Consider the following 23,924-nt stretch of genomic DNA (forward strand, 5'->3'; position numbering starts at 1 on the left):
AGAATTCATGCAGTCTCCCAAGGTACCCTCTGTGGTTGTTTTTACTGTTCAGAGTCCCCACTCTCTCAGCTTTCGAGGGCTTCTCCGTTTACCCTAATCTCTCCCTCTGCTAAACCATTTCCCTCTTTCTACTAGTGTTCCCTTCTCTCATGTAAACTCTGGACCAAATTCAAATTTGGCACATTGCCAGAAATTATGGGCTTGATGCAGCAACTACTTGGTGAAATTGTATGACCTGTGTTATGCAGGAGGTCAAGCTAGATCATCATAATGGTTCCTAGTGCACGCTCTCCCTCCACGCAATTGCTAGAGATAATAAAGTATCTGACTTTGCTGCACCCAAAAAGAGAGTGAGAACTGTGTTTTTCTCCGACACCTTAAAGTCTAAGAATCCATGTAGCTATGAAAAAGCAATGTAAAGTAGACACACCACCTTACACTAGTTTAGACTTGCTTACATATCTGAGGACTATAAGACGGTATAGCAAAGTAGCACCCATCCTACTTTAAATTACATTTTGCAGTTCCTAGGTATGGAAGTTATACCATTAGCTGCTCCCTTACATACCAGCTGAGTGGTATAAGAAGGCTTAAAGGAGTCTGAGTGTAAGGGAATCTAAATTACATCACCTTACATATCATCTCTGAATTTGATCTTCACTGTTCATCTAGCTATCACTTCTGAACATCCACTTCTCCTAGCAGGCTTCTCTCTCCTACAGGCCTCTTTTCATTGTTGAAGATCTTTTTTCTTGGAGTGACTATTTCTCTGTTACTGTTGCAAAGATCTCATAAGAAAAAAAAACTGAGTTTCAAGGTCTAGGCCGAATCTCTCTTTAATTTCCAATGCTGTACCTTATTTCTCCAAAAGGTATTAATTAGTGCATTGTCAGGCTCATCTGTACATCTCCTGTATTTGCATTTATTCAAACTTCAGCATGATCTTTGGTGGCTTAATATAGAAATATCTGAGTAGGAAAGGAAGCAGCTTTCCTGTGGAGATCCATATTGGGAGTTTGTGGAAATGCATATAATCTCTCTGTCTGCTCTTCAGTGATGTAGATAAAAGAGTATCTTCAAGGGCTCCAGCGATACGTTCAAGACCAAGTGGTGCAAGAGGAGATGGAGGACAGAAGATAGCAGTGGGGCAAAGTAAGTCGATCGGTAACCTGGTCAGTGTGTATTGTGTCCCTCTTTCTCTCTTTCTCCCATCCCCCATGCTCACTCACAGAATATGAGTCTGTTACAGCCCTCAGTTTGAGAGATTGGCTGTTTAGCTCAAACTATAGACATTCATGCTTTTCACTCTAAAGGTCCCTGGGGTTGGCCAAGATGGTGGGCATTGCATATGCAGTATATGTAACATCTTGTCTCTGTACAATAGGTCGGAGTAGAATGTTGGTGTCTTCTGCTCCAGTTCTTGACTACATTCAGGCAAGTTGACCTGTTATGAATAATTATGCCCTCGGTTACTTTATGGTATGGAATTTCAAGGTGGTTGGGCATAAGTAAGAATAATTACTTCAGGGGTGGCCAACCTGTGGCTCTGGAGCCACATGCGGCTCTTCAGAAGTTAAGATGCGGCTCCTTGTATAGGCACCGACTCCGGGGCTGGAGCTACAGATGCCAACTTTCCAATATGCCGGGGGGTGCTCACTGCTCAATCCCGGCTCTGCCACAGGCCTTGCCCCTACTCCACCCCTTTCTGTCCCCTCCCTTGAGCCTGCTATGCCCTAGCCCCCAGAGCCTCCTGCACATCACAAAACAGGGGAGTTGGGAAGTTGTGGGGAGGGAGGAGGAGGCGCTGATTGGTGGGGCTGCCAGTGGGCAGGAGGTGCTGGGAGCAGGGGGGCTGCTGACATATCACTGTGGCTCTTTGGCAATGTACATTGGTAAATTCTGGCTCATTCTCAGGCTCAGATTGGCTACCCCAGAATTAATTAATATTTATGTAAGCAGAGTCTGAATGAGTTCTTCCCTGACATCTACTGATGAGTTGGGGGAAAATACTTCAGGAACAGATCATATCTGCATAAACACACCTACTCTGCCTAGGTATTCAACTGCTTTGCCAAATTGATCAATTTTGGCTGGTGTTGGGTTACAAATCACTTTAGTATTGAGGGCAGGGGTAATGAAATGTTGTTATCCTTATTGTATGAGTAAAGGGCTGCAGAACTCTGCTTAGCCTGTTTTGACTGAGGGAATTCCCCATCCTCACTCATTTATCATGGGGTAGGGATGCCAAATCCCAGTGAGAGGGAGGGTGGGGACAGGTATTCCTATGTGGTGATGTGGCTGCTGCGTAAGGAGTCCTAGACACCACTGGATCTTCCTCTCCATACTGTTTAAAGACAGAGCTGATTAGATTCAATGGGGAGTCCTTGTTTTGTTTAGTGACCCCAAGAGCTGAAATCACTGATAACCAGGTGCTGAGCCTTAGATTTGGTCAGGGATAGTGTTACAGCAAAAGAGATTGCATGGCCTGCACTAGCAGTGAGGTTCCCCATTACCCTTCAAGAGCTGGGTTAAGTGGTGGAACCTCAGAACGTGATGTTGCAGCCGTGAGACGTGGTAGCAGAGTGGAACAGCAGTGACAGCAGCAGCCAATGGCAGCACAGTAGATGACAGCAGAGCGAACAACAGCGGCAGCAGCAGATAACGATGGCAGAGTGACCCTGGCTAATGTAAGCCCATTGAAGTGGTGGCCCGGCAGTAGAGGCATTGTTTGATGTGCCCCACCCCCAAGGATGGAAGATGAATTCATAGGACTGCACCTCTGAACTCTGGGTCTTCATTGACCAAGGACAGCAACTATGAGTGGAGTGTAACAGAGGGAGAGGGGAATGGTGTGTTAAAGCAACATTTGTTGTCAATTTCACACTATAAGGTAAGAAACTGAATTAAAGGACACTGCCCAACGTACTCTGCACGTGGTCATATGCTTTTGGTTGTGGTGTTGTCCCAAATTAATGCTGGGTTCCTTTTCCCTTGTTATTAAAAGTTCTTTGCTATACACGGGCTCTGTGCTTGCAGGTGGGGAAGTATTGCCTCTTAGAGGCACCCAGGGGTGGTGTGTAATTTCCCCACATTACTGGGTGGGATCTCAAGCTAGTTCTGTTTTGAATTGTTAAGAGGAACCCCTAGATACTGAACCTGGCCCTCGTTCCTGCCAACTCCGTCTGGCAGAAGGGTTACCTTTAAATGTGTTCTGCAACAGACAGATGCTATGGTGAAGGCAGGTGTTAGATCAGCCATATGTTGTTTTACAGATGTCACCCTTTCAAAAGTGGAGGGAAATCAAAATATGTCACTGTACATATGAGTCACAGTACAGTTTTATTCTGCTATAAGCATAATAAAGACAGCATATTGAAACTGGGGGAAAGAGTCAAAATGCCTACCTATCACATTTAAGCTTGGCTTCCTTAAAAAAAAAAGTTATTTGTAATGTACTAGTGTCTCAAGTCCACAGGCAGAGATCCATTATGCAGGATACTGCTCCTACCCTGAAAAGTTATAGTTTCTCTTACATGAGACTGTAAAACAAGGGGGCCTTTAGCAAGCATCCCAAGGCTTGAAGAAAAGTGGCTAAGACCCTGAAAATTCCCCTAAATAATCCTCAGACAAAACTGTTCAACTTGACCTTCCCCAGTCTCTCTTGCCCCATTATGCTTCTCCTCACTGCCCACCTCCTTGGTGATTTAGTCCTGAGTGGAGCACAGGAGCTGGTCCAAGAGGTAATAATAACAGGACCGCTTGGAAATAGTGACCATAATATAATAACATTTAACATCCCTGTCGTAGGAAGAATATCTCAACAGCCCAACACTGTGGCATTTAATTTCAAAAAGGGGAACTATGCAAAAATGAGGGGGTTAGTTAAACAGAAATTAAAAGGTACAGTGACTAAAGTGAAATCCCTGCAAGCTGCATGGGTGCTTTTTAAAGACACCATAATAGAGGCCCAACTTAAATGTATACCCCAAATTAAGAAACACGGTAAAAAAACTAAAGAAGAGCCACCATGGCTTAACAACCATGTAAAAGAAGCAGTGAGAGATAAAAAGACTTCCTTTAAAAAGTGGAAGTCAAATCCTAGTGAGGTAAATAGAAAGGAGCATAAACACTGCCAAATTAAGTATAAAAATGTAATAAGAAAAGCCAAAGAGGAGTTTGAAGAATGGTAAATTCTCAGAATGGAGAGGGGTAACTAGTGGTGTTCCCCAAGGGTCAGTCCTAGGACCAATCTTATTCAACTTATTCATAAATGATCTGGAGAAAGGGGTAAAAAGTGAGGTGGCAAAGTTTGCAGAGGATACTAAACTGCTCAAGATAGTTAAGACCAAAGCAGACTGTGAAGAACTTCAAAAAGATCTCACAAAACTAAGTGATTGAGCAACAAAATGGCAAATGAAATTTAACGTGAATAAATGTAAAGTAATGCACATTGGAAAAAATAACCCCAACTATACATACAATATGATGGGGGCTAATTTACCTACAACAAATCAGGAAAAAGATCTTGGAGTCATCGTGGATAGTTCTTTGAAGATGTCCACGCAGTGTGCAGAGACGGTCAAAAAAGCAAACAGGGTGTTAGGAATCATTAAAAAGGGGATAGAGAATAAGATGGAGAATATATTATTTCCCTTATATAAATCAATCGTATGCCCACATCTTGAATACTGTGTACAGATGTGGTCTCCTCATCTCAAAAAAGATCCACTGGCACTAGAAAAGGTTCAGAGAAGGGTAACTAAAATGATTAGGGGTTTCGAGATAGTCCCATATGAGGAGAGATTAAAGAGGCTAGGACTATTCAGCTTGGAAAAAAAGGAGACTAAGGGGGGAAATGATAGAGGTATATGAGTGATGTGGAGAAAGTGGATAAGGAAAAGTTATTTACTTATTCCCATAATACAAGAAGTAGGGGTCACCAAATGAAATTAATAGGCAGCAAGTTTAAAACAAATAAAAGGAAGTTCTTCTTCAAACAGTGCACAGTCAACTTGTGGAACTCCTTACCTGAGGAGGTTGTGAAGGCTAGGACTATAACAGCGTTTAAAAGAGAACTGGATAAATTCATGGAGGTTAAGTCCATTAATGGCTATTAGCCAGGATGGGTAAGGAATGGTGTCCCTAGCCTCTGTTTGTCAGAGGGTGGAGATGGATGGCAGGAGAGAGATCATTTGATCATTACCTGTTAGGTTCACTCCCTCTGGGGCACCTGGCATTGGCCACTGTCGGTAGACAGGATACTGGGCTAGATGGACCTTTGGTCTGACTCAGTACGGCCATTCTTATGACTTCTCTAATTTCTCCATGCCCCTGCCTGTGCTAGAATCCTTCTACAACACACCAGGTCTGATGCCCCATACCCCTCTCTGCTTTCCACGCTCCATGCTTCCCCACATACACACAATTCTTCTGCATCTTCTGAGGACTTCCTGAGGTCTGCAAGAAGTGAGCACTTAGGAGGTTCACAGAAGTGGAGGTTATTGAGGCTACCATGTAGACTGGTGGGAGAGATGAGAGCATTCCACCCTCAACTATGAGAATCAAATTAACTTAGGGCTTGTCTACATGGTGCAGCAATACACACCTCCGGAGTGTAAATCACTCTAAAGGGTTGCATCCCAACTGTTCTGTGTGAACTCCGCTGGTGCGCTTTAAATGGTATCTAGTGCATACTGACACAGTGCTGTTTCAAATGGGACTATGTCAACATGCAGCAGGTATTTTTAGACTCTAGAGCATGTCAGAAGGGACCACAGAGAGCAGTCAGAGCACACCCTTTAGAGCACTCTACATCCCTGTGATGTGCATTGCCTCACTGTGCAGACAACTCCTTCGCTTTCTCCCAGTTACCATTCTCAAACCGGGATCCAGCAAAAGAGAAAGAGAAGAATTTGCTAATTGTAGCAAGCACCACATTTTCAAATAAACTTGTTTAATTAGTTTCAAGTTTAACTCTAGTAGACACTTCTAGTTATGTAATTCAGGAACACCTAGTCAAACTTGTAAAATTTGATTTAAAAAATATCCACTTTCGCATCAAATCTGCCTGCCAATTTTGAGGCAAGTACTCCTTTGTTTATAGATTTTAATCAGATTTATGATGGAAACTATTTTAATCTTAATTTTGGAATGGCTACTTTACTTGGATTTACTAAACTGTAAAATATAACAATAATCCACTGACAGAATGTTGCCAGTAAAATAAACTTACACGTGAAATCTATAATCTAAGGTAGATTTCTTTGGATCACTTCATAAAACTCATGAGGGATATCAGTATGCTGAACAATGATGTAACATTACTTGGTGAATTTCACTGCAACATATTTTCAGAAATTTCAGGCTCTGAACTACAAGCAGAAGTTTCTGTAGATAAATTGACCAACAAGATTTTAACATGCATCAGATTTACTAAAACAGTCTATTCTTACCAAGGCTTGTCATCCTTTGTAAGCCATCCTGTAGGTGGTCTAGTGCTAAAATTAAATTATACCTGCCTACCACCCTCAATCTAATCAGGCTGTGACTTGAAAAATAAAACAATTAAAATTAGAGACAGGCCAGCCTCCCACTGTTTATGATCTCATTCTATTTGCGATGAGTAGATGGAAATTCACCCATTGCGAACATTTGGTTGATGTCAGTTTTTCTTGTTATTGCAGCTGGGGCTTATTTTGTGAACTGTTTGCAGTCTTCCCAGCTAAAAATAGGTGGATACCAATTTAAACATCTTGGCAGTATTTCAAGTCAAAGTCTCATTAGTAAATAGTTATGCTGTATTTTATTGTAAAAGATCCTGCCATGATGCCAATCTATACACATATAAATAAAGGCAGTTATTTAGAATTATCTTAAACATAACTATATTTGAGGTTATTCACATTTTGTTCAGCAATGTGTGAAGCTATTTACAAGAAAAGGCATTAGTTAGAGGAATTGGTAAGCCTCCTGCATTAATGGGACTCCTTACAACTCAATACCAGGCTGAATTGCTTTACCTATGGATAGATTATGCCTCTAGGGACAGCCCCATGAAAGAGAAATGCATAATTGTGCTACCAACTTTGCAGCCCAGGGAGACTGGGTCAGTGAGGGTCCTCTGCTCCCCCATTGCTTCAGGTGGCTATGATTTGCACAGACTCTTACCATTTACAGCATCTTTCCCCTCTCACTTCAGCTCAGCAATGTTTGCAAGTGCACTGAGGTGACTGAGTCAAATTTCCACCCACCGCCCATTGCCTAGCACAGGGGTCGGCAACCTCTGGAAAGCGGCTCGTCAGGGTAAGCACCCTGGCAGGCCGGGCCAGTTTGTTTACCTGCCGCGTTGGCAGGTTCGGCCAATCGCGGCTCCCACTGGCCGTGGTTCGCCATCCCAGGCCAATGGGGGCGGCGGGAAGCTGCGGCCAGCACATCCCTCACCCGTGCCACTTTTTAACTTAGGGCTTGTCTACATGGTGCAGCAATACACACCTCCGGAGTGTAAATCACTCTAAAGGGTTGCATCCCAACTGTTCTGTGTGAACTCCGCTGGTGCGCTTTAAATGGTACCTAGTGCATACTGTGCGGCCAGCACATCCCTCACCCGCGCCACTTCCCGCCGCCCCCATTGGCCAGGTAAACAAACTGGCCCGGCCTGCCAGGGTGCTTACCCTGGCGAGTCACGTGCCAGAGGTTGCCGACCCCTGGCCTAGCACTTCCTCCACACACACTTGCTTACAGAAATAGCCAAATAGATCCTGATCTCCCTCCCCCATCTGGAGACAAGATGCGAGAAGACCTCATAAGTTAGTAGGGGTATGGCATTATTTCCCTTACTCCCCTGTGAAGTCATGATCGTGCACCAGATCATGGCTGGCTCTAAGAATAAGAACTCCAATCCTGCTACCGCTGAAGCTAATGGGCAACCTTTCTTCCCTCCTCCCCACATTAATTCCAATTGGAACTGGATCAGACCCTCAGTGAAATCATAGCATTTTACAAGAAGTCACCACTCATCTCTGCTTCTAGACTCTCCCATTAAAATTGTCAACAACTATTTATGGAAATGCAAACATTCAACTTAGTTTTCCTAGTTCCCACTCTTAAAATTCTTCCATTACTTTCCTACCTCAGGTCAGATATGCACTGGACTGTCAGTAGCTGCTGCTTACATCGATAGTAGAAGATCTAACACATAAGTTAACTTCTTCAGTAATGGAGCAAGGGGGAAAAGTTTCAAAAGTAGCAAAGTGACTTAGGAGCATACGTTCCATTTCCAGAATGGATTTAGGAATTTAGGAACCTAAGTTATATCGAGTTTCAGTGAGACTTAGCCCCCTAAATGCCTCAGGGCCAGATTTTTCAATGTTATTTAGGTGCCTAAAGATTCAGATAGGTCCCAAGTGGGATTTTTCAAAAGCATCTAAGTAGGTTATGTGACTCACACCTATTGAAATCAATTGTACCTCCAAACTCTGGTGTGTCAATGTAACCCTTCTGGCAGGTGATCAAAAAGGGCAACATACAATATATCTGTGGTTCCTCCCAACAAATAAAATTATCTGAAGCCCCTACTGAGAAACTTGGGAAAACTAAACTCAACTTCCCTAGGTGCCCTTAACAGGCCCCACTCACAAGCACTCCAAGACTATGTGCAAACCAGGGAATTATTAGGGGAAAGGGAACACAGTCAAACTTGAGACACAGCACAGAACATACATGCAAATAAAAAGCAAAATAACCCCCTTCCAGTAAATTTGGTAGCAGTTCATGTAACCACATTCCCACCCACTGTTGAAAACATCCTTCAGATAGTTCATTGACTGTACCACCTCACCCATCCACCAAACACCACTCATGATTTGCATCAGCGAGTAGCAATAGTCCAAGTCTCCAGTCCCAAAAGATCTACCGGCTTGCCTGGAGGTGCCAGCAACTCACCACCTTAAAGCTGAATCCTTAAACTGGATGGGAGATGGAGCCTCCCCAGAATCCATTTAGCTCTGCTGCTATCCTCCGCAGAGTCTCTCACGACAAAGTCCCCATGGATGGGGAGCCAAAAGCATTTAGGACCCTTGAGCAGAATCCTGCTGCTTGAAAATGAGCACATACCTCTCTGGGAGCTCACTACCTCCAAAATCCAAGTTCATGTATTGTTGTGGTGATTTCGCAAGTGTCACCAGAGAAAATCTGGGTAGGCAGTCTATGGCACTGAAGCTGTTTATTGCAGAACTTTTCCTTTTTCACAAAGAGAGGAAGTAGAGAGCTGTTTCACCTCTGGCTATATGGTTGACATGGTTGACTCAGTCTACTAGTTTGGTCCATTATAGAGATAGGCAGGAGCTGTGAAATTCAGGTCTGGATCTGGATCCAAACTTCCCCAAAGTTCAGGAAAAGAGCTGGCTTGGAGAATGTCATCACTAGACTGAGATATGAATAAGACGCATTTTCAGTCAGTGTTTTTGAACATGCTAAACAACCATTCCCAGTGGACGCCACCTAGTTTCATTGAAAAGTTTATAGAAACCTAAACCACCAAAGCTCAGTCAGTTTAGCTTACTGTCTGCTGTTTTATTATTACCGAACAACAAGATCCACAGTTTGGAGTGCCAGAGTTGGAGACAGAAGTCCTTGTACCTTTTATAAATCATCATTGCAAAAGCTAGTAAGTAAAATATCCACAAGACATGGAGGCAGATCCACATGTGAATAGAGAAGTTGGATTTCGTACCCTTTTTACGCACACTTTGCATGGGTACAAATGACGAATCATGTTCCTGTTTATATTCTTAATATGCTTTAGTTACGGTCTATAAAATGCTTTGAAGGTTGGAAGCTCTATGTAAGTGCTAGATATTATTTCTAGATGCAGAGTGTCTATTGAAAACATATTTGTGAAAAGGTTAAAAAGATAATTTATTTAAAGAAAGAGGGGGATGTTCAGCAACTTCCATGAGTATAATTTAAATAAATATTGTCTGCTAAGAAGCAAAAAAGATAACAGGCCATCAGTAGCCATGGAGGTGCTAGGCTAAGGAGAGGGAGGATTCCAAGATGCCTACTAGCTTATTGGCCTGTATGGCTAGGAGGCTATGTTACAGGTGTCAGAGAATGAAAGCAGTAGACATGGTTTCAGAAGGAAGATCAGGAATTCAATTTTAGACAGATTAAGCTTCAGTTGATGTGAGATGTACAGAAGGAGTTGCTGGAGGAACAGGGCAAGATGCAGGATTAGCTGGAGGAAAAGATCACTCGTGAAGAGGCTAGTCGGAGTCACTGACAAAGATAGTAGCTGAAACTGTGCCTTCAAGATGAAATTGTTATGTATTCCTTGTACAAGGTATGTTGCAGGGCTGCTACTAGTGGGTCAAGTTTCTGCATCAGATTTGGAATGGCTACAGAGCTTCCATCATAGAGATGTGTTTTCTGAGATCCTTTAATGTGCTGCTGACTATGACTATAGCAGTTATCCTTTAAGGCAGGGGTTCCCAAACTTGGTTTGCGGCTTGTTCAGGGTAAGCTCCTGGCGAGCCGCGAGATGCTTTGTTTACCTGAGCATCCGCAGGTACAGCCGCTCACAGCTCCCAGTGGCCGCGGTTCGCCGTTCCTGGCCAATGGGAGTTGCGGGAAGCAGTGGCCCAGCCCGTGCCACTTCCTGCAGCTCCTATTGGCCAGGAACGGGGAACCGCGGCCACTGGGAGCTGCAAGCAGCCATACCTGCGGACGCTCAGATAAACAAAGCATCTCATGGCCTGCCAGGGGCTTACCCTGAACAAGCCACGAACCAAGTTTAGGAACCCCCGCTCTAAGGTAAGGTATGTTACACACAGCATCACATAGGCTGAACATAACACAGTTTTAGCATTCCATTCCATCTCCCCCTTCCAGTTTGCTTTCCTACCATTTATTATATTTACTCCATCACGCTATCATTGAAGTTCAGTACGTATCAGTCTGTTAAATGTCTCTGAATCATACTGGTTTTCTAATTAGTTGACTAGAATGAGTGACAACTTGCTCCATTAGCTGTCCAAAACAGTTGCAACAACTGTTTCTGGTTTGTTTGGAATCAGAGTCTTTCTTCATCTGCCATCCATAGAGCTTGCTCCATTGACTGTTCTTTCTGAGGCTTTTTCTGCACTACCGTGGTAAGTTGACCTAAGTTATGCTACTCCAGTTATGATTTATCATGGTGTCTACACTGCGCTGTGTCGATGGGAGATGCTCTCCCATCGACTTACCTTGCTCTTTTCATTCTGGTGGAGTACTGGAGTTGACCAGAGAGCCCACTGCTGTCAATTTAGCGGATCTTCAACTACACCTGCTAAATCAACACCCACTAAATCGATTGCAGCACTGCTGATCTACTGGTAATGTAGACATAGCCAGAGAAACAAACTAAAGAGGTCAATGGTTTCTGCTGAACTCTCCACTGGAGGCATCAATCACATACGATCTAGGTGAGGGATTCTCTTTAAGACAGCTGGAGTTCTCCATCTTTTTCCTCCAGCCGGTTTGACAAACACAGTCACCAGGTTCTAGGTCTGGCAGTTCTCCAACTGAGTGACATCGGTCATAAAAGTGTTCATAAGTTTGTTTAACTGATTTGGCTACTCTCTTCATGTGTAGTCACTTTGGAGATAACTTTTCCAACTTTGGAAAAGTAGTTCTGGATGGTTTTCCCATCAGGAGCTGTGCTGTTCTATAACCAGTAGTGTTATCAGTGTTGATCTGCAGCTTAGAAAAGAAAGGAATGGATTTTCCTGCTGTAAGATTTTTCTTGGCTGTCTGTAAAGCTCTGACCCTCTCCTTTCACTTGTGGGTAATGAGGACTGCTAGTAATATGATCAAAATCATATTTTGTTTGGAATGGCTTAAATTCCACTATAATCAATTGTGGTCTGTTGTCTGTCACTAGTTGTTCTGGAGTACCAAAATGAATAAAAGTGCACTTCAGTTTCTCAATAACACTGCAACATATGTCTTTGAATTATATTATTTCTATATACCTGTGGGGTGGGGGGAAAGTCCAGTACAACCAGGTAATCATATCCTCTGAATTCGCATAGATCTGCAGCTAGTCTCTTCCAAGTTCTGTAGATACGTTGTTATTAAAGGTGTTTTGTATTGTGTTGGTCTGTTAGTTCTGCAATGTTCACATGCAGATATTTTATTCTATATCCTTTCTGATGCCTGGCCGCCACCCTGACTGGTTGGGTTGGCCCGTTCATGGTATTTAGTTAGTCCTTGATGTCCTTCATGGATGAGGTTAAGGATTTCTCCTCTCACCACATTTGGAATTAAGGTTCAGTCTTTATGGCTTGATTCAGCCTTTAATCGTGAGTCCATTTTACTCAATTGTCCACATACTGCAAAATAGCTTGTCACTTCATTACTGTCCTGTAGATACCTTGGGCCAGTCAGCCCTAATGCAACTTAGAACTTCTTGAAGATATGTCGGACAGGATTGCTTTTTGTAACTAGTGTAGTCTCTTTTCTGACACTAGTCTGTAAGTAGCCACAGCATCCATGTACGCCTTTATGTCTTGTTCAAGCTCATGGGTAGTTGAGTGCAATGCTGCGCTCTTTGACAAAGTGTTTGCTACCACCATATTTTTCCATTAACATATTTAGCAACTGGGTTAAATCATATTAATCTTATCAAAAGATGTTGCCATCTCAGCAATGCTTGATCCAGGTCTTTTCTATTGATGCGAGTTAAAAATGGTCTATTTTCAGTGTAAAAGAATCCAATCCACACATTCATACCTTTCCATTTTCTTTATAACTGGTACCATGAGACACACCATGCTGTTGGCTCAAAGATTTTCCTCAATTATGCCAATATGTTCTATTTTCTTTAACTTATTTTGCACTTTATGAAGCAATGGGACAGGAATCCTGCAAGGTACATGTACATTATATGGTTCAGTACTGTCTCTTATTTGTACTGGATCAGCTTTAAAAAGTCCAATATCACCAAATATTTTGTCGAGTTCTTCCACCTCTCTCACTAGGCCCATCATGATTGCCATGCTGTGGCTGAAAAAGTTGTGGGTCTTTGATCACATACAAAGACAAAAAACTTTGCATTCAGATTGTAAATTGTTTCTGTGGTGAACTGACCCATGCAGTTCAGCATACCTCCAGAGCTAGTCAGGGCTGTGTCGAGGATTTCAGCTGTGGGAGGATTTGAAGATGATTGTAAATCCCTTCTGAGATGACGGACATAAGCTTCTGAATCAATTTTGAAGTCAGTCTTTCCATGAATATTCAGTTTCACTCTCCAGGCAGGTTTTGTTATTGCACATGATGATTCCAGAAACAATATCTCTTGGGGGGGGGAAATCCCAACTGTACTACAAAATGATGGGGTTTAAATTAGCTGTTACTATTCAAGAAAGATCTTGGAGTCATCCCACATAGTTCTCTGAAAACACCCACTCTCTCTGGCAAGAGTCAAAAAAGCTAACAGAATATTTGGAACTACTAGGAAAGGTATATATAATAAATCAGAATATATCATAATGTCACTATATAAATCTGTGGTACACCCACACCTTGTATGCTGCATGCAGTTCTGGTTGCCTCATCTCAAAAAGATATTAGAAATGGAAAATGTGCAGAGAAGGGTAACAAAAATAATTAGAATAGAACACCTTCTATAAGAGAAGAGACTTAAATAAGAGAGTGTTCAGCTTGGAAAAAAGAGACAAATAAGGGGAATATGATAGGAGTCTATAAAACTGTGAATGGTAGGGAGAAAATGAATAAGGATGTGTTTACCCCTTCACATCACACAAGAACTAGGAGACTCCGAATGAAATTAATAGATAGTAGGTTTAAAACAAACAAAGACGTACTTCTTCATACAACACAGTCAGCCTATGGAACTGGTTGCCAGGGGATGTTGTGAAGGCCAAAAGTATAAACAGATTTAAAATAAAAGAATTAGATAAGTTCCTGGAGGATAGGTCCATCAATGGCTATTAGCCAAGATGGACAGGGATGCAACCCCATGTCCTGGGTGTCCCTAAACCTCCAACTGCCAGAAGCTGGGACTGTTGAAAGTGGACAGATCACTTGAAATTGTTCTGTTCATTCCCTCTGAAGCATCTGGCACTGGCCACTGTCGGAAGACAAGGTATTGGGCCAGATGGACCATTGGTCAGACCCAGTATGGCCATTCTTATGCTCTTATTATTCTTTATAGTAATCAGCTCCCTAACTGCCTTAGTGCTGTAAACAGCTGGGAAATGTCTATATTTTGTGTCTTACACCTTTGGCTGGACACACATTTTGGGGCTATTAATTTTTCCATGTTTTGTGCATTTAGTCTGAAAGGTTTTGTAATTAGTCTGGAATTTGTCCCTCATTACCTCTGAACTTCATGATAATTTATATTACCACTCATGCTGTAACTCTGTATTACTTCTAAGCTAGTTTCTGGTTCAGGGTTGGTAAGTTGCTTGTTCTGCTTCCCTAGCTCAAATCTGTTTTGTTATTTGGATAGCTGTGTGTAGGGTTAAGTCTGTTCTAATTGTAGCTGCTGTGAGTGACTTATCTGTAAGCCCAATAACCAATCTCTAATGTCTTCATGTTTTACAGTTTTCAAATCAGTTTTCTGCCAAGGCATGCAAATCTCTTATAACAGATTCAACAGATTCCCCTGGTTCTTGAATTCTCTAGAGAAAACACACTCTTTCATAAACCAAATTTCTCTGAAGTATATATCAACTATAGCCAGAACCCTTTCTTAGTCATCTTTGTGTATGTTGTCAGTAAAGGCAAAGGAGTTGAAGATATCTTCTGCCTGTTTTCCCCATAGAATACATTAATGATGATACCTGAATGTCTCCAGGTTCCTTGAGCAGTTTAGTACCAATGCAAAGTCTCGCAAAAGGCTGCTTCTGGTCTGTCCATTCTGAAGCTCCTGTCAAAGCTGAAGTTCTGAGGCATTGAAGAGTGGCTCATTGATAAACACCTGCATTTTTGGTTGGTTTTTGTTTTGTTTTTCCTTCTGTTTACAACTTGTGTTTGTTTTCCTTATATTTCTGTTCTCATCTGGCACTAGTTAGGCTACCTTTACTGCTGACACCTTATCCTGTATCCCTTGTATACAGTAGCTTGCAGGGTTGCTACTAGTAGATCAAGCTATAGGAGAGAGAGACAGACAGACAGACACGAGAGCACTGGGCCTGGTGCAAGATCTGAGGCCTGACCAGGGACTGTGAACCAAAGTCGGGCCATATATTAAAGCAGATGCTTACAAGTTCTCTGGCCAGTACATGAACTTGGTAAAGTTGCTGCTAGTGTACTAGGCATTAGGTATTTACATAAATATATTCCAGCTAGAACAGATACATCCAAATCTAATACAAGGTAAGATTGTTTGACAACATACTGAGTAGGGATGTTTTGTCAAAGATATCAGGAACAAGGGGAGGTAACAAATAGATGTCATGAAATATGTAAGGTGGTACATAAGTTGTTTATCCCAGTTGTTTGTCTCAGTCTATATATTTTGGGGTACCTCACCTTAACCCTTTGTGCGGCTGAGGGGACAGCAAAAATTCCCACTTCTGACTGAGCTGTTCCTTGCCACTCGGCATTCATGTGTTAGTGTACCTGTAGCTCCTATGGAATGCTAATACCAGGCCTTGAGGACAATAATCTGGCTGAGTGCCTTTGTCACTGAACCATGCCTGTGGTCTTTCTTTATGAGTAACATTGAGGTCTGCTGAATTAGCAGGCTGCACTATCTGCTAGGACTGATAACACTGGAGTTCTAAGGACAAAAACACTGAGCATCCTGAACAACATTACCAAGGCAGTGACATTCCAACCTTCAGCACTTAACACAGGCTTCTGTACCAGATTTGGACTGACTACAGAAAGGAGGTACAAAGATCTCTATGAGATACTTTAATGTGCTGCTGGCTATTACCTTTTTACCACCTAAGGCAAGGTAGGTTACACACAGCATCACCTAGTGGCTGAACATTATCATTCAGTTTTAGCATTCCATTACAGATCACACCCAGAGAGAGTATAAAGAGAGAAGGGAGGGGTCTAGGGATGGATCCCTGGCAGACTCCTATGAATAGTAGAAGAGTTAAGGAGGGTCTATCAAATGAGACACTGAAAGATCTGCTATGGAGGTGAGAGGAGAACCAAGAATGGACAATCCCAAAACTCTATGGAGGGAAGTATGTTAAGGAGGAGGATGTGCTCAGCAGTGTTATAAAGCAGAAGAGAAGTTGAGAGAAATGAGTTTAGTGTTAAGGCCCTGAGATGAGAGCAATGAAGGAGAAAGGCTGGGAGTGCGGAAGGTTTTAGGACGAAGTCAAAGGTAGCAATTATGGTAGGAACAAAAACAGTGGATGCAGTTTGGTCCCTTACAATGGTCTGGTTACTGGGAATAGCAAGATAATTGAGGTCATTTTCAGAGACCAGTGACTATTAAAATACATGGCTTGATTAACTGAAAATGAAGTGTTGGATGACTTTGCTCAACTTCCGAGTTGGTGTATTTGAGTATCTAAAATTAAATGAAGCATTTAAAAATGTAATACTTTTTCTCCTTGCTACCACAGAACCTCATTTGAACTTTTACTTTCCTTAAAATATTTAGGCGATTTATCCACATTTGTCAGAAATGTTCACAGAAATATTCTGCTTTTTTGAACTTCAGCACATTGCAGGTACTTTGGATATTATGGCCCTAATTTACCACTACCTTGCCATAGAGTAACCATTTAAACCCGCGCAATGTAAGTGTAAAAGGCTACCAAATTCCAGTAGTTCACTCACTTACTGTGATATGTGACAATGACTGTGCAATGTGCCAGGCAATGGAGAAATCATGTCATTTGTGTGGAGGAGTGAGATACCAGACAACAGAAGAGGATTTGTTTTGTTTTGAGAGTGGAACTAGCCAAAGGAATTATGTAAACATATTTTCCTCTTGCAAATGACTGGCAGAAGCCACACGCACAAAAATCTGTTCTACGAGTTAAAGCTGCCTCTGGGCATGTTAATATAAATAATTCTCACTTATACCAGATGTTGCTGGGAGGAATTCCTTATTTATTAAAAGTCATCCCAATTATCTCAACTTCAATCAGATTCCAACTGTCACACGTGAAGATGTGACAATTTTCCATTCGATGTTCATTACCCTTCATCCTCATAATCTCTTGAAATCTGATATTTAGTTCTTGGCCTGGTCCAGCAGAGTGCTAAAAAACAGTACACTGTCACCCAGCTAATTTCACTCTCATATGCAATGTATACACTGCAACTCACGCACACTTCCAGTCTTGGCTTTTTAGCAGATTGATGGATGAGTCCTCCAGAATCAGTGCTCCCTATGACTCAGCTATGACAAAGTGAAGTCTCAGAGGTTGTTACTGTTGTTTTTGCTGTGTTGATTGTGGGTCATGGTTTGTTTGGGGTTTTTTATTAGTTTGTATTTTTGCTGTATGTGCATTTCTTTACCAATATTTTCAATTATTGATGTCTCTGGTAGAAGTTACTCTTAAAGGATTACAAGCCAACATTTAGCTATGTTGCTGTTATAAGTTGTGTCTATATGTTTCAGTTAGAGGGAAAAAATACTGCCAAATGAAAGTAACTGCTGCTGGTTGTTAAAACTTCTTTAATATGCCCCTCTTTTCCTGCACTGGTTTAAGGTGAAACATGACCAAATCTCTCCCAGACAAAAGGCTGCTGTCAGTGGACTGTTTCCCTGAGATAAGAATAAAGGGAAAATAAGTCTTGTATGCTTTTAGCACAGATTGTTTACCTTGTGCTAGATGTAGGCAAGGCTACATTTTGGGAAAGTTATATTTCACTTGACATGACAGAAAAGGATATTAAATCTAAAAGATCAGAATAAAATCCTATTTCAAATATATTAGCCTGTTTGCATGATTTACAGGAATATTGAAAAATGCATGTAAAAAAAAAAGCAATCTCTTGAGTACCAGCTCAGTAACAGATCATCACAATTACACTAATTTCTCTTCATTGACACTCAGCAAAACATCCATTCACTTTGTTGGGACCAGAGTTTAACCTACACTATCTGGGCATGGCAAATGGGCTCTCCTCCATGTCACCTCTGTTATCCAGCTTTTGTTCTTATACTTTGTAGGAACCAAAGCTTCCTAACATTCTATTGGGTAACTACTTGACATCTCAGCTTTTATTAAGCAACAATATGTTTAGCACTGTACAACACATGAAACAGAGACAACCTCCTCCCTCAAAGGGGCCTAAAGTTCTTAGACACCCAACTCCCACTGAAAGTCAGGCCCCTTAGAAAATCCCAGCCTTCAGGTTTCAGATTCAAACCACGTGCAAAAATTTGCACATGTATTTAACCACATGAGTAATCCTGTTGGCTTTAATGGCACTAGTCACATGCTAAAGTATGTGTATAAGGGTTTGCAGGATCAGGACCTAAGAAACTAAATGGAGAAGAATAGGGCAAACATGGCAAGCCCAGTTAAGAATAATCAGTTTTGAATATTTATATTACATAAAAAGCTACATGAAACAAATGTTAAGGTTCTGTAGTCAGGCACTCAAAAGTTAAGTGTCAGAATTAAGATTGCCTAATACAGGGTTTTTTCTCTTTTGTCCATACAAGAGGACAAAGTAAGTTTTGCAAGGCCCTAGGATTCTATGCATGGGCTACTTTACAATCTGATTTTCTATCCTGGAGCCATATCCGAAGTCCATATTCAGCTAGTCAAAACTTTCATTGATTTCATCAAGAGCTGTGCCTGATTAAGGGCTTCAGGATTTGGCCATTTGGTAATTATATGTTTACCATCTTGTTAGAGCTGCTTTATGCTGGGTTTAACTCCACAGCATTCTAAAGTGATAAAGTGTATGATATAAAAATAATCTTTTAAATTAACTAAATGTAGTATGTGGTAGTTTGCCTTAAAATATTTTAGCATCATTCAGCATGAAATGGAGGCAGTCTGTGACTTAGGCTTGGATTTAGGTGAAATCTATTACTAGAAAAATGAATGAGAAAATTTTCTCCATATCTCTGTTTTCCATAGAGTGATATGTGCATTTGTATAGTATATAATTTTCTTCAGCAGGTTGTAGGACAAAAGAAGATCCCGTCTATAATAAATATTTGTTCTCTATGCAGAAGGATGGCTAATGATAGAAGAAAAGGCTTCTGTGTATATAGAAAATACTGGCTTATCAACCAACCATCTGGTGTTTGGTGGGACTGTTCTGAGCGGCTCTCTCAGCTGGAATGTTTGGAAAATGAACATACTGTTGCTAAAGCACAGATTTTTGGCCATGATGTTTGTGATAATGCTGTTGATTTACCAGATGTCCTACAAATTCCTGGTGTGGTGATGTGTCCTATTCCTACAGAAGTCTTCCTTATGTGATAGGGTTATGGTTGCTGTCAATTCTCAGAGTAAAAGGAAATTGGGGATATATCCAGGCGCAACATGAATCCTTCATCCACTCTCCGTTCATTTTGGAAAGTGAAGGGAAAAAACTTCATCAATGTGTTTCTTTTTGAGCTCTAAAGTCTTCAAGCAACTAGATGCAAGCATTTGACTAATACCACTAACAATTGCCATTTTTCTAAATAATACAATATCCAATATAAATGCACATCTGTCTTTGTATAAGCATTCCCGTCCCTTGTACTAGACTCCAGCTGGCTGGCAGGAATACAAATGGCACAGCTAAATGCTTTGCTCACTCATTATGCCCAAGGAGTACATCTGAGCTCTAAATAAGTATGCCTCATCACTCTATTAATCTACTTTAACAAAAGGAACAACCAAGATGTACAACCAAGTATCTAAGCTTTGACTTAAGTAACAGACTCATCACCTTTTTTTTCAAAATGAATGAGCACATATGAGGCTCTCTTTTTTCCTTCATATTAGAAATTCATAGGTGACCCAAATATGTATCCTTAAAGCTCAGGAATGAGAGAAACCAAAATACATACACAGAGATAAGTATATTTCAAAAGATTGTCAAAGGTGCCAGTCCATTTTCATATTGTATCTCCTGGAATGCTCACCACATTTGTATTCATAGTAGAAACTTATTTACTAGAGACAGTTGGGAATTTACTAAAATGTTTTTACATCAGAAACACAGACTAGTTGAAACAAACGTCACAGAAATATTGGTTTTGATGAAAATTTTGTTGGAAGTTTTCAGATCTAAGATGGAATTTCTGGTGGGGGTGAAAGGAGAGATCCATCCCAGACCAGCCAGTAGCCCAGTGAGACCCAAGTTCAATTTTCTGCTGACTTAGTTAGAGCAGTCAGAATATGTGTCTTCCATAGTCCTGCTGAGTACCCTAGCCATCAGGCTATTGGCTATTCTGGGGTAGGTTGGTGTCTCTGGAATGAATAATATCAAAACCTAAATTTTTCACAAAACAGAATTCATGTTTTCCATCCAGCCCTAATATTTACATATCCTACTCCAGCCAGTTTTTATAACCACATTTTAAACATTATCCAACACAGTAACACAGGTTACAGGCTGAACAGTGGTTCTCAAACTTTTGTACTGGTGACCCCTTTCACATAGCAAGCCTGAGTGAGACTCCCCTTATAAATGAAAAACACTCTTTTATATATTTAACACCATTATAAATGCTGGAGGCAAAGCGGGGTTTGGGTTGGAGGTTGACAACTCACGATCCGCCATGTAATAACCTCATGCCCCCCTGAGGGGTCCCAACCTGCAGTTTGAGAACCCCTGTCATTGACTAAATAAAATCAGCAGAATGCACAAAACTTGTAAGTGCAAAACTTTAGTTGGCTTTGGAACAAAATTAGGTTAAATGAAGAATTTAAACAAAATATAGAAACATAATTTGTATATTCAACATAAACATTTTGGATCAATTCAATTCTCAATTTAGCCTGCTTATGAGTCTTTACAAGGTAAGTCACTAACTTTAAAGAAAAAAGTTATACTGATTGAGTTCTAATAACCTGACAGATCCAACATGTGCATTTTTAAAATTAACCTTTTTTGTCAGGTAAACCTCAGGATCTCCAACAAGATCTGGCAGACCAGTGAGTGGCCCTCCACATGGACACAGTCACCAATCATCACTCTGCCAAAGAAAGGCAACCTGCAATTGTTTCAAAATTACTGGACCATAAGCTTAATTAGCCAGCAAAGTGATGTTGAAAGTCATATTGAACAGATTGAAGCCACAAGCAGAGAATATCATCGCTGAAGAACAGGCTGGCTTTCATGCTGAAAGTACCACCACAGAACAGATTTTCAATCTTAGTGTCCTATGTGAAAAGTACTTGCACCACCATCTACCATGTCTTTGTTGACTTCAAGAAGGCATTTGACAGAGTATGGCACAAAGCACTCTGGGCAACCATGAAGAAGTACAATGTTGGTTGTAAGCTTATTCTTACCATTAAACAACTGTATGCCAAGGCCAGCAGTGCAGTTCTCTTCAATGGCACAATAAGAGATGGTTTTGCACCACTGTTGGAGTCTGGCAAGGCTGCCTTCTTTTGCCCACACTGTTCAACATCTACTTGGAGCGCATAATGACTGATGCCCTAGAAGATTACGTATGTATAGTCACCATTGGGGGTGGTGAACAATCTCAAATCTTCGGTTCGCTGATGACATTGACGACCTGGCAGGTAGCGAAGATGAGCCTTGCCAACCTTGTGAAATGATTGGTTGAAACCTCCGAAAAATATGGCATGGAAATCAGTGCAGAGAAAACCAAGCTGATGACAAAAACGTGACGGGATCAGCTCACATATCACTGTCAGTGGACAAGAGCTGGACAATCATCACTGATGAAGGATCAAAGGCAGAAATTCGGGCAAGAACTGCGCAAACAGCAACAGTGGTAAAGCTAAAGCCAATTTGGAGGAACAAGAATATCTCCCTGGAATCCAAATTGAAACTGCTGCATGCACTGGTCATCTTCATTTTTCTATATGCCTGCAAGACATGGACCCTTATGGCAGAACTTGAATGGAAAATACAGGTAGTAGAGATGAGAAAATCCTGGGCATCTCCTACTTTGACCACGTCACTAATGAAGAAGTCTGCAACATCACCCAATGTGCTGGGTCATATGAAGACCTCCTGATGACTGTGAAAAAGCACAAGCTGAAGTGGTACGGCCATGTAACAAGATCATATGGCTATCCAAGATCATCCTTCAATGGACAGTACAGGGGCAGAGAAGAAGAGGTAGACAGAAGAAGAGATGGACTGACAACATAAAACAGTGGACAGGAATGGACTTTGTGGAGACTCAAGCACTGACACACAGTCATCAGGAGTGGAGACAATTGGTTGATTGCTCATCAATAATGGTGCCACAATGACCAATGCAGTTATGGGAATGAGGATGATGAAACCTCAGGATACATAACACAGTATGGATGATTCAATGCGACTGCTAATGTTTTGTGGATTAAATTCACCCCGGAGTGGAAGGTACAAACAAGGCTCTCTGCACTACTTAAATCCCACTTTGGGGCTGCAAAAAGAGGGATGAAGGTGGAGTGATTGTATAGAGCATGTCTATATCTCCTGTGCACTATGAAAGGGAGTTCCACGCCAGCTAAAAATAGGCCAGCTTTGAGTGGGAATTTGAGGACAGGCACAGGGAAGGACCACAGGATATTCTAACTACATGGATCAGTGGCTTTGACCCCCATCTAGGAGGTATGAAAGAGCATTGGCCATTATTCAAGCTTATGAGATAGAATAGTGACCACAGCCAACTTGCATTTGCCTATCAGTGAGAAAGTGAATTTTATCCCCAATCCTAACAAACTCCATGGAATTCTCTCTGCTCAGAGTTAGATTATTCATACTTTGTGCAGGAAGGTGTATTCCATTTTATATGCATATGGGTCAGTTCATATATGCAGAGATTTTAATAAAGCCCAGAGTAGGTAATTATTTTCATGGTTTAACATAAAAATATTCTATGCTTTGGTTCAGAAAAACATCCAGAAACAAGGAAGTTCTTCTGAGATGTAGCCAAATCTGTTATGTGGAAAAATCTTGAAAACACAGGTTTTTTTGAGAGTTTCAGAGCTCCTTTATTCCTGTTAGGTTGGAGGAGAGGAGGAACACCACAAAAATAGCCTGCCCTCCTTGTAAATTTCATAGATTCTAGGACTGGAAGGGACCTCAAGAGATCATCGAGTCCAGTCCCCTGCCCGCATGGCAGGACCAAATACTGTCTAGACCATCCCTGATAGACATTTATCTAACCTACTCTTAAATATCTCCAGAGATGGAGATTCCACAACCTCCCTAGGCAATTTAGTCCAGTGTTTAACCACCCTGACAGTTAGGAACTTTTTCCTAATGTCCAACCTAGACCTCCCTTGCTGCAATTTAAGCCCATTGCTTCTTGTTCTATCCTTAGAGGCTAAGGTGAACAAGTTTCTCCCTCCTCCTTATGACACCCTTTTAGATACCTGAAAACTGCTATCATGTCCCCTCTCAGTCTTCTCTTTTCCAAATTAAACAAACCCAATTCTTTCAGCCTTCCTTCATAGGTCATGTTCTCAAGACTTTTATCATTCTTGTTGCTCTTCTCTGGACCCTTTCCAATTTCTCACATCTTTCTTGAAATGCGGTGCCCAGAACTGGACACAATACTCCAGCTGAGGCCTAACCAGAGCAGAGTAGAGCGGAAGAATGACTTCTCGTGTCTTGCTCACAACACACCTGTTAATACATCCCAGAATCATGTTTGCTTTTTTTGCAACAGCATCACACTGTTGACTCATATTTAGCTTGTGGTCAACTATAACCCCTAGATCCCTTTCTGCCTTACTCCTTCCTAGACAGTCTCTTCCCATTCTGTATGTATGAAACTGATTTTTTTTTCCTAA

The sequence above is a fragment of the Chrysemys picta genome, chromosome 1 (assembly GCF_011386835.1).
Source record: "Chrysemys picta bellii isolate R12L10 chromosome 1, ASM1138683v2, whole genome shotgun sequence".
NCBI lineage: Eukaryota > Metazoa > Chordata > Testudines > Emydidae > Chrysemys > Chrysemys picta.